Source organism: Bos indicus, chromosome 6 (genome assembly GCF_029378745.1).
Source record: "Bos indicus isolate NIAB-ARS_2022 breed Sahiwal x Tharparkar chromosome 6, NIAB-ARS_B.indTharparkar_mat_pri_1.0, whole genome shotgun sequence".
Taxonomy (NCBI): Eukaryota; Metazoa; Chordata; class Mammalia; order Artiodactyla; family Bovidae; genus Bos; species Bos indicus.
In genome coordinates, this window is record NC_091765.1 from 20,975,271 (window position 1) to 20,987,918 (window position 12,648).

The 12,648-nt window shown below is 38.4% G+C and overlaps 1 long non-coding RNA gene across 1 annotated transcript in view; it reads right to left on the reverse strand.

Moving 5' to 3' along the window:
• Positions 1–616: 616 nt before the first annotated feature.
• The window catches only part of LOC139183596 (uncharacterized), a 58,982-nt gene continuing 46,950 nt past the window's right edge, over positions 617–12,648 (reverse strand). Inside the window, exons 2-3 of the long non-coding RNA XR_011567093.1 lie at positions 10,028–10,164; positions 617–1,985 (exon numbers count right to left, since the gene is read on the reverse strand). This is a non-coding gene — a long non-coding RNA (uncharacterized lncRNA). The remainder of the gene's footprint in view (positions 1,986–10,027; positions 10,165–12,648) is intronic.

Genomic DNA, 12,648 nt, shown 5'->3' on the forward strand with positions numbered 1-12,648 from the left:
ATGTCCATTAACTGTTCTTTTTCTGTTAATTCTTTCAGATTTTTGATAGGTACCACTATGGAGTAGGATGGATATTACTTTGGTCTGGATTTTGAAGCAGGTATTTTAAAATAGGATTTTGACATAAAATCAATCTTGATGGGATGATTGTGAAGCCTAATTCTAAGTATCTTGCTGTCAAGACATGCTTATATCATAATATGCATTTCATATTTTACATATATGTCATGATATATAACCAGTTTGCTACCTGGTATGATTTTACAGTGAGCAGTTGAATTTTGAGAGTTTACAATGATGATAATTTAGAGTGTATTGACCCTTTCTTTCCTGTAGCTGGTCAAGGCATCCTCCTGGTGTGGAAACGGATGCTCAGTAAAGCATAATGTAAAGCTATCCTTCAAGTGGACAGTTGTGTGGATTAAATAAGACATGTAGGAAGGACTTGTACCTGGTCATCACAATAAATATGAATTCCTTTTTCCTTCTTCACAAGGTGCTAGCTATCAGACAACATGATGTCATTACATCTGATTGCCACTGTGAACATTAAAGAGAACAAATATTTCCTAACACACTAGTGGAACCTCTTTGCCGCTTTACTTTCTCATCTTCTGTGGTTTTGTGATTCTACTAAGATTGAGAAAAGTGAGCTTGATGGTTGGAAAGGTCTTATGGAAGACGTGATACTTAAAGAAAGGACAGATACAGGGAAGTAAAGGAGTAATTGGGTCAAATAGAGAAACATGAACAAAAGCTGAGAGACGCATCATGACAGCGTTCCTGTGAGATGAGGGAGCTTGTCCTTTGTGGGTAAAAGACATGACACGCAACTCAACTAAATTAATCAGACCCAGCCTTTTCTGAAAGATCATGGGGGTTACACAAGCTCCCAAGTTATGTAGTATAAAGTGAATGGTAGACAGTTTTGGGTGGCAAAACTTAGTGATTCAGAAAACAATAATGTGTTTCACATTTGTTCATTAGGCTGAAATTTTGGGCTATTTTTATACCCCAATTCTATAACAGTTCCCCTTTTCTCTATACTACAGTGTTGAAATGTACTTATTTTTAACCTCTAGGTTAACCTTTAGTATCAGTTAATCAGAAATTCCTTTTGTTTCACACGTGGAGGGAATGTTTCAAGAGTGTAAAAAGAAAATTTAAAAAATATGTATGTTTGATATAAGAGAATATAATGTTCATTGTTTTGATTCCTCTTGAAAGTAGAAATATTCTAAAAACAGTTTTATTTGCATCTTAGAATTTTAAGCACAAAACCTTGATCTAGAATTCATATTAAGTGTTTCTTCCTAAACCACTTAAATTTAAATATCATCAGCCACATGACAACAAAGGTATAATTTCCTGAAAAATTGTATTTTTAGTGAGAATATTTTCATGCAAAGCATCTTATTTTTCTCTGAAAGTCATACTTTTTCCCAGAAACCAGCAGTTTCATTTCTATATTTTAATTAGTATTTTTATTTTCCACAATCTGTTGATAGTGGGGGAAACTTGAACTTGAGACTTTGTTTAGCTGTATAAATCTTGAAATTAGTGTGTCTTTCTCAATGAGGACATCATTTGAATAGGGAATCAGTGTTGATTCAGTATAGAAATACTGAAGAAGCGTTTCACTGTGACTCCAAAAAAATTCAAAATGAAAATTATAAGCAAGTTGCAATGGAAGGTAGCTGTTTGAAAGTTCAGACACTCCAGAAAAATTCCATAAAACCAGAGAGATAATTTTCTACAGGTCTAGTAGTGACTCAGTATAGCCTTAAACTGAAAAGAAAGAATTCCTCTTTAAAAAAAAATTCTAATTGCAAAGTAAAAAAAAAAAAAAAGCTATAAAAAGTCAAATGAAAAAAATTAAACAATTTTTAAAGCTTTCCAGATGATTCTAACATGCTGCCAAGACTGACAAATCCTGCTGTCTTCTTGATAGATGACCTTTTCTTCAGCTTGCTTAGCCAGGATTCCTGAAAAGAAAGCATTTCTTATTTTTGTGTTAAGCCGATATTAAACATGACAAAATAATCTGTGTATTAAAAATTCTTCTAGGAAATAGGAATTCTTTGCTACAGTGCCCTTTATTGTTTTATTCCAAGCAATGTTTTTGTGTGAATTATTCTACCTCTTTTGTAAATTATCCTTTTATTGTTCCTACTTCCTAATCTCTTCTTGACTCTGTAACTTTATTGTTTTGACAACTATTATTTTTCTCATTTCAATTTGCTGCTACTCCTCCTTACTTTTACTTCTCTTTTCTATTTTTTTTTTGGCCTCTAGTTCAATTTTGATCATTCTCATTCTCTCCATTAGGCAACTCTGCAGCACCACAATCTCACAGGCTGCATTCTGCCCACTCATTTAAACAGTTTGAGCTGATGTTTGAGATCATGAAGTCTTGGCTCCTTCGAGAAGAAACTTCCAGATTTCTTTATCCTGCCAAATCCTTGTCTACAAGTAAAATGCAGTGTGAATTTTGCCTCCTGATGAGATGATAAAAATACCAGTTACCCTCTTCCAAGCAAATGAAAACTAGCCTTTATAACAAAGGACACATTTCTAGAAAATATAATCCTGTTTCATAAATTTTGCAAGAGTGAGTCATCTGAAATGACTTTAGAAATCCTCTGTGAAGACAAAAAAATAATTTGAAAAAGTATTTATTTGGTATTGCAATAATCACATAAACTTTCTGAAATTTTCATGTAGGTTAAACACAAGGCTTAATCTTTGACAACTATATTATATTTTCTTTAGTGAATTTTGTGTAGTGTTTGGTTTCATGTGCTTTTCTCTTGTCATATTTAGGCCACTCTGGTGAGTTAAAAGGAAATTTAAAGCTATGGGATGCCTTGTAAAAAGAAACAACCAATTAATGAGAGTAAGAGTGAGCTATGGCTTGGTCTTAGTACCTGTGAGAAAGACTTGAGACTGTTCATAGAACATCAGCAAAAAAATATGGATTGGGCTTTATATTAGGATGTAAGTTCCAATAGTGAACAAACATTGAGAAAGAATATGAAAAATGAAGCAGGCAATATTTCATTCTCCTTCAGTTTTGGCTGAATTTCATTTGAAATATGTTTACTTCTGTAGAGCACGGAGTTTGGAAAAATATGTAGATGCCCCTGGATTCAGGGGAGAATAACTAGGAGGAAGAAGAGGTTGCCATGAAAAGCAGATCAATAAATAGGGCTATTTGACTGCAAAACAGATTACCAAGGGGACCTAATCACTGTTTTAAAATATTAGGTTGGCCAAAAAGATCATTTGAGTTTTGGGAACAGCTTACGATTTTTGGCCAACCCAATATTTGAAGGGCTTTTAGGTGGAATATGCACACAACTTGATATGTAGACACTAACAGGGGAGAAGCTGGGGACACACAGGATATATTTTAAAAGGCATGAAGAAGAAAATTCATGATGTAAAAACCTTGCATGATGTAAAACCCCCTACCTCCCAAAATTTCTGGTATACTGAGATTTACAATATTTTTATACATTATCTTCGTTTTCTTAAAAAAATTTTTTTTTGGTGTATGTATGTGAATTTGCTCTAATGACTACACCAAAGACTTTGACTGTGTGGATCACAACAAACTGGAAAATTCTTAAAGAGATGGGAATATCAGACCACCTGACCTGCCTCCTGAGAAATCTGTATGCAGATCAAGAAGCAACAGTTAGAACTGGACATGGAACAACAGACTGGTTCCAAATCGGGAAAGGAGTCCGTCAAGGCTGTATATTGTCACCCTGCTTATTTAACTTACATGCAGAGTACATCATGTGAAATGCCAGGTTGGATGAAGCACAAGCTGGAATCAAGATTGCTGGGAGATATATCAATAACCTCAGATACGCAGATGACACCACCCTAAGGCAGAAAGTGAAGAACTAAAGAGCCTCTTGATGAAAGTGAAAGAGAGAGTGTAACATTGGCTTAAAACTCAACATTCAGAAAACTAAGATCATGGCATCTGGTGCCATCACTTCATGGCAAATAGATGGGGAAACAATGGAAAGAGTGAGACTTTATTTTCTTGGGCTTTAAAATCACTGCAGATGGTGACTGCAGCCATGAAATTAAAAGACTCTTGCTCCTTGGAAGAAAAGCTATGACCAACCTAGATAGCATATTAAAAAGCAGAGATATTACTTTACCAATGAATGTCTGTCTAATCAAAGCTATGGTTTTTCCAGTAGTCATGTATGGATATGTGAGAGTTGGACTATAAAGAAAGCTGAGCACCAAAGAATTGATGCTTTTGAACTGTGGTGTTGGAGAAGACTCTTGAGAGCCCCTTGGACTGTAAGGAGATCCAACCTGTCCATCCTAAAGGAAATCAGTCCTGAATATTCATTGGAAGGACTGATGCTGAAGCTGAAACTTCAATACTTTGGCCACCTCATGCGAAGAACTGACTCATTAGAAAAGACCCTGATGCTGGGAGGGATTAGGGGCAGGAGGAGAAGGGGACGACAGAAGATGAGATGGTTGGATGGCATCACCCATGTGATGGACATGGGTTTGAGTAGGGTCTTGGAGTTGGTGATGGACAGGGAGGCCTGGCGTGCTGTAGCCCATGGGGTTGCAAGGAGTCAGATATGATTGAGTGAGTGAAGTGAACTGATGTGAATTGTCTCCCAGTTAATTTAGAATTTAACAATGGGCTATTTGTTCTTTAGAACAAGTTATATAACCTTACGATACTTAAGTTTTCTTGGAGTCAGATTTTTTTCCCCTTATTACACAGTAAGCCCTGTGTCAATGAAAGACATAAACATTATTGTCCAGCAAAAACATCAAGTGCTAAATGATTAACATGATTTACTGAATTTTAGTCATTCTTGTTTTTTATAATATTTGGTATAAGTTGTCCTGTAAGGTGGGTGAATGATTGAGTCAGTTTTCCAATATCATAGCCTTGTCTGTACACATGATGATTTCATCTATCCATCCAAATTCATACCTGAAAAAATATCTCAGATGAAATTTTGGTGTCATTCCTCAGGGCAACTAGGGGAACAAAGGCACAGCTGTTCCCCTCTATGGGCACAGCTGAATTTAGGATGAGCCTATTTTCTTGGAAGTATATTCCTTTCCTATCCAATGTGAAGTAACAAGGAAAAAAAAAACAAGAAATCTGAAAGATTGTTTAAACTTGTAGTTTCTTTTCCATTTGACTTTAAAAGCTTTGCAAATAATAAATACTAAGATTAAGGTGTGGACAACATCCAAACTGGTGTGAAGAAAACAAAGAAGTGGAAAAAAAGAGAAGGAATCTCTTACTAGGCACTGAAATTTTAGAAGCATTCACAAGTGGGAAAAAGAGAGTTTATAGATACCGTATTTTTTTCGTATTAAAAATGGTTGTTTAGATAAGATGCCCTGAAAGAACTTCCAAGCTCAAGTAACTGAAGTGCTGAATGAAATGGAAAAAAAGTTTATAAAAATGGAGATTTTAGAAAACAAATACCAGATATCTTACACAAAATCACTATTAATATATATGTGTACTTTATTCATTTATCATTGTCTCTATGTCATAAATGCTAGAAAATTAGGTTGGCTCTTAAAGTGCAGGATTAAGAGATCTGGCTTAAAGTTTTTTATATGCGTAGAGTTGTCCATACTTCAGTCTGAATTTGGTAATGATATGAATGTTATGGTCCCCGAGGGGCACATCTGATTGGTCTGGGGTGGGGCACAGACTCTGGTAATCTTTAAAGTTCCCCAATCTTTCTGATGTTCTGCCAAGGTTGAAAAACCTGTTCTAGAGTTTTGTTGTTGTTAATAAATGACCTCTTTCTCAGCTTATTCAACCCGATTTCCTGAATAGAACTGTACTTGGCTCTTCTTACTTTCTATTTTGGGGTGCATGTCCATTCTATGAATTTGTCTCTCAAATCTATGCTGATGACTCCCAGGTCACGAGAGTCCATCCTCTCACCCAGCTTTTGAACTGTATTACTGAGTGCTGATTGGACATTTTCATGTGACTATCTACTTTCAGAATCCCGTCATCTGCCAGTGGCATCAGTGGTCACACGTGTGAGAACTTGCCATCATCTTTGACCTTGTCTCCTCATTCAGTTTGATTCTCCTCTGTCTGTAGGTTCCTGTCCATTTTTCCTACTACAGCAGAGCTCTTCATCCTTTCCCCTATCTTGAGTCTATCAGTTTAGACCAAGCTCTCACTATCTGGCATGGCTGTTTTTTGTATCAGATGTCTGGCCTTCTCAAATCTAGGCCTTCCCACCTCCACTGTATCCTATTTATGCCTAGAAAATGCATTTATTTTAAGCATTACTTTAATTTCATTCCCAACCTTTCATTGCATTTTCTTTTTTTGGCCATATCAAGTTCTGCATAATTTGGCCCAAGCCTTTCTACCTCACAGTATTTAATATCCATTTGTTCTTTGTTTCTGATAAGTCTGTCATGCCTGATCCACAGCATGCTTTAATTTGATTCAGTGTTTCCAGAAGTCAATGCTGCCCAAGGATGAAACTTGAGATAAGTTTCGGTAGTATATGAATAAACTTCAAAATGTTTAGTTACATATTTAAATTTAACATAAACTAGAAAAATAGACATGTATTTCAGATTCATTCTTTGACAGGTTTTTCTTGCTTAGACTGAGACTAAGGTAAATACCAAAGTTTTTTTAAGGTATCAGTTTAAGTATTAAATAGGTACTATGGAAAAACTGAAGGTGATATATGAACAGCTGACATCCATAAAAAGAGTGATTTATATTATTTTTACTACCTGGAATAATGTGGAGCAGATTTCCCCCCATCCTTTCAGTTCTAATTTAACTTCAAAATTCTCTACTAGGTCAACCATACCAAATCTGCTGGGGAGATGGGGGAAGGTAAAGGAAGAAAAGCCACTGGTTTTGACCAAGAACACCAGTCATGTGTAAATGTAAGATTTTGTTGAATGGTGAGAGTGAGTTCTGTTAGGTCAGTTTCAGTTATGGGCTACTCTTTTTTTAAAAATTAGTATTTATTTGTCAGTATCAGGCCTTAGGGTCTTCCCAAGTGGTGCTGGTGGTAAAGAACCTGCCTGCCAACACAGGAGACCTAAGAGATGCAGGCTCAGTCCCTGGGTGGGGAAGATCCCCTGGAGGAGGTCATGGTAACCCACTCCAGTATTCTTGCCTGGAGGATCCCATGGACAGAGGAGCTTGGCAGGCTGTGGTCCATGGAGTCGCAAAGGGTTGGACATGACTGAGTGACTGAGATCACCAGGCCTTAGGTGTGGCCCGTGGGCTCTTCAGTCTTCTAGTCGTGGCACGCAGCATGTGGGGTCTAGTTCCCTGACCAAAGATCAAACCTGGGTCCCCTGCATTGGGAGTGCTGTGTTTTAGCTACTCAGCCACCAGGGAAGTCCCTGGGCTACACTTTTGAATGTTAAAGGGGAAAAACTAGAATCAAAACCAAAGGGATGACATGAGTGAATATGTTTGTTCTTGAGATTGTTCTCAACTGCCATCTAGGCAGACAGATTCCTCCAAAAGTTGGTCAATCTATGGATGAACACCAGATCTATAGTCTCGTGGCCCCTGCTGTCTTCTGACGCTGCCACTACATCTTCCTCTGCTGCTGACGCCCTACCCTGGTCTGTTCTCCCCACATGGGGACTGGGGACCAGGAGCTGGTCTAGGGTGAGAAGGGAGTGAGACAGAGCTGTGAGAGGAGGCTGTGGTGAGAACGTGCTGTGTGCTCTTGTAACGTGTCTGGGCTCTTCCTTTGCACTTGAAAAACCAGTCCTAGCATACTTAGAGGAAGAAGCCTGAAGTGGCAATTAATGTTTAGCCTGCTCCCGCTCCATAAATAGAGGCTTTTCCCATGATTAAATCACAGGATGTTTGTTTATTGCCCCCCACCTTCTTTCTCCCTCAGGGATCGCCTATACTCCCACATCCCCCGTGAATGTGCCTGACTGGGGCTTAGTCCAGTCATCCCATGCCTTTGAGACATCTTTCCCTTTTCCCCCTGGAATTAAATCTGTCAACTGTGAAACCAGTTTTTTTTTTTTTTTTTCTCACAATAATTTTTAGTGGTTTCACTCTTTATCAAACGAGACGGAGAAATTCAAGTGAAATCAAGGTGTGTGTGTGTTAGTAAAAACTGAACTAGGGCTTGGGTGCCAGGTTTTATTTTCAGCTCTGCCTTTGCAAGCTGGGTGATGGGGTACAACTCAGTTCACCCAACAGCACCACAAAGGGTGGAACCAGAACACCTCTCGTTTCCTTCCAGCTCATGAAGGTGAAGAAGGCCTTTTTTGAAGTTTTATTCGAGTTTCCCAGCATTCTCCTCCACTTCCTCTGGACCTGCTGCCAGATACACCGGGAGCAAGTATGGAGCTGATTCAAGGTTCATTTGAGAGGCAGATGGTTAGGTTTACTCCAACGGCTTACAGCATTCGGGATAGTGAGAGGACAAAAATGACTAGTTATCAGTTCCTGGTTTGAATAGGAAGTGGTGAGTATCTGGAGGAGTTCAGACTAGAAGAGGGTAAAAAGATGTTTTGAAAAGTGAAGGCAGGGTGCTTGTTTTTACCAAAGCAAGGACATTAAACTTAGCTAATAGGCATTCACAGAGTGGCTTGGAAAAAATATGCATACAATCAGCTGGACATTTCAAGCTGAGATCTGGCTGTGTATTCTTCTGCCTCAGGCAAACTTCACATTTTAACACCTAAAACTTCTGCTCCTCCTCTTACTGGCAGTGTTGACTCATAGCATTGTATTTCTGATGGTTGCCTCTCCAGACAGTGCTAATATACTGTATACAGAGTTTTCCAGGAAGATGAAAAGCACTCTGATTATGTATTATTGGAGTGAGTGAGTGTGTGTGTGTGTGTGTGAGATGGGAAAAGTTTTTAGGTCTCCATTTTCTTAGGGAAAACTTGGTCAGTTGTTCTACTTATACATCTATCTGATAGGTAAGAATTATGAGATTTTAATGTGTCACTCAATTTTTCCCTATATTGTCAATCTTGACATAAGATCATTCATGATAAATCCTTATTTTCAGGAACCTAAAGATTTCAGGAGTTTTAAAGTGGTCATTACTAACAGACCTCTTTACCACAAGCTATTCTTGTGTTGAATTCAGACTACACATCATTTTTCCAGGAATGTACTCAAAAAGGTTCATTTCGAGAATAAGTAACACTGTCTGACTTTCTAACTGGAAAAAAAAAAAAAGGATTTATCCTCTTATATCACATCCTCCATTTCCAAGGAAAATTTTTAATGAGAAACATTCTGGAAGAAAAATGATCATATCCCAAGTCCAGGATTATAATTCTTCTTTTCCAGGTGTTCAATATTTCCTCAATATAAAAACAAGTCAACATCACAAGACCTTTTATTTTATCTCTGTTTATAAGAACAGCTGCAGTAACCGTGGATGCCATTTATTGGGCAGCCACTGAGTCCCAGGAATTTGGCATATTAACCCATGTGGTCCTTGCTTAGCTGATGATGAAACTAAGCCTTTGAGAAGTATCCTGCCCTAAAGGCATATAGCTAAGAAATGCTGGCCTCGCTCCTTATAATTCTTGTACACCTTTCCTTATACTAACATGGATTAAAAAAAGTACTCTTTGTTCCATAGATAAATAATTTTATAGTTGTGTAGAGAACAAAATAAATATGACTTCAAGTTCTCATTAGAAATGGCTTTTTGGAATTAATTTAGAACATGATTAGAATAAGCCACACAATGCATCCATGATTTTAAAGATAGAGGAAAGGTTTGGAGTAGTAATTTACGATCTAGTATGATCACTTCTTTGATATCAGAAGGGCCTTTTGAAATCTTATCAAAACATCCGATATGGGGATTCCCTCTGCCACCACTCTTAGGGGAAACAACTCGAGCTCATTCAGTGATGGGACATGCAGAACTTTTCAGGCAGAACTTTCCATTTCTGACCTCTTTGAGTGATTGGTAACAGTTTATATACTCTCTGTAGTTATGTTACTCACCTCTTCTATACATCTTGTTTCGTTTATGAAAGCTCCTCTTTTATACATCTTGTTTCATTTATGAAAACTTGTTCTTATTTTGAGTCCAAGTCTGTTCTCTCATTTACTTCAACTCACAGGAGCGATGGAAACTTTTTCTGTATAGAACGTAAATGAGGTGGGGAACAGTGTTGTGGTGAATAACTTCTAATTTAATATTTATGATGCAGTATCTTTTTGCTGAGGTGGTTTTGGTGTACAAATTCCTGGTAGATTTGACAGCAGTATGGGCTTTCCTTGTCTCTGAACCCCCTTTAAAGCTACAAGACCAAGAGCTTTGCTGATGCATCTCTCTATTTTCCCCTTCTCTCCCCACCATGCATAAAAAAACAGCAACACGGAAGGCAAGAATAGTTCTGACAAACAGTAATTACTCGCCACCTTAATGGCAATAGATCTGTGGCTAGAGAATGACAAAGTAAGTCCTTGGTAGCTAAGAGTATTGCTCTGGTTTTAGAAAGGGAAGGTTTTGACTTTTGATTTACTTGTTATGTGGGTAAAACAAAAGAACTTTATATTATATGCCCTTAGTTAAACTTTTTGTGCCCTTTAAAAACATGTTTTGGAGGCTTGGAAAGATGCCATACATTTAGCTGGGTACATCTGTGTGTAGATGTATGCTTGTTTTATCTACTTTCCTCATTGACTGTAAAGTGGAAGCGGGCAGTTGGATATAGCTCAGACAGTTCATATGCAAGACTCACATAGATAAAATCACGCACCGTCACTGGGGACCGTCCTCATTCCTGCGTGATTGGAGTCTGTGGATTATGGTGCGTGTTCCTCAGTTTATATAGAATCAACCACACTGTTGGTGTTGCTTTCCAGTCAGGCTTACATCTCCATAATTATTGCTTGACAGGTAGATTTTACTTTCTGACACATGGCTCAGTATGCTCCATGACCAGAATTTTAAATGCAAGCTCATCATAAATTTTATCTGATCTTTTACTTTGTCAGAGAAAATTAGAATAGTCTGCTGCTGTTGCCTTCGCTGCTAAGTTGCTTCAGTCGTGTCCGACTCTGTGTGACCCCATAGACGGCAGCCCACCAGGCTCCCCCGTCCCTGGGATTCTCCAGGCAAGAACACTGGAGTGGGTTGCCATTTCCTTCTCCAATGCATGAAAGTGAAAAGTGAAAGGGAAGTCACTCAGTCGTGTCCTACTCTTCCGGACCCCATGGACTGCAGCCTACCAGGCTCCTCTGCCCATGGGATTTTCCAGGTGAGAGTATTGGAGTGGGGTGCCATTGCCTTCTCCTTAGAATAGTCTGGCAGGACTTTATTCACCAGTGCTGATTTCTTCTAAGGAGCTCCTCAAAGAGTTTGCAAGTTGATACTTTCCAAATTATTTTTCTTATTTAGAAATACCAGCAGATTATACATTAAAGGAAAAGGGAAGTGTGGTGGGGAGGATAGGTAGAAGTTAATGTCAAGGGCAATGAGAAGTATTGACCATGATCAAGCTGAATTGTTTTGAGTGGGAGACATCTTATCTTCAATTAACTGAATATCTATTGAGGACAAGGCTCATAATCATTCTTGTAGAGTTCCAAAGGGAAGAAAGATGATGAGGCGTATTTTTGCTCCGATATAGTGATAAGAAGAAAATATGCATCTAGGAAGCCGAATTTTGCCTTCCTCCCACCCCCACCCATAAAACACCCATCCGTCTGGGTTTCCTGAAGAAGAGTTTAACAGTTAGAACTGCTAAAAAATGAATGGGTGAAACCATCTCAAATAACTTGCTGCCTAACAATGTTCAAGTAGACACAAACCCACTTGTCAATGATGTTACAGGCTTTCTTAGTGGTGGGTACTCTGGATACCACAAAGAACAAGACCAGCACAGAGCTGGTGTTGAGGACAACATTTGGAAAAGCTAGAAAACAGAAAAGGTAGAAAAGGAAAGAGTTGTTAAGAAAGCTACTCAGAAAAGGACGAGGTCAGAGGGGAGGAGATGGGATGCTTCAGAACTGTGGTGGGCAAGGGACAGCTGCATCCGGGTTGTGTTAGGAGCACAGTGATGAGGAGCGTGCCATCCCAGCTCCCAAGGAGCTTCCGGTATAGCTGGGCTACCCCACTGTAGGAGGGGGAAACGGAGGGTTGACTGGTTCCACCTGAGATTCATCCTTCAGGCACTGGCTTGTGTTTCTCTGTGGTGCGCTCACTGCATGTAGATTTTGAGTTCTTTTGGTCTGTCCTTCTAAGGACAGGGCCCCCAAGCTTGGGAAGCACATACCGTGGCACATCTTGGGTCAGTACTTCATTAATGCCCGTGTTTTCTTTGAAAATAACAAACCGCTGTCCATTAATTTTCTTTAAAAATTTTTCTTAGTGAAGTATAGTTGTTTTACAATATTGTGTTAATTTCTGTTGTACAGCAAAGTGATTCAGTTATACCTACACATATATAAAACAACTGTTGGAATTTCAATATTCATGTAATTGTTCAGCAGAGACAATGAAGGCATATATAATAAATATGACACTTATTCAGCTCATATATTTGCATTAGAGATGAGCCTATTCTCAAAAATGATGACCCAAATGTAAATTGACTTCTCTTAAACATTTTTTACCT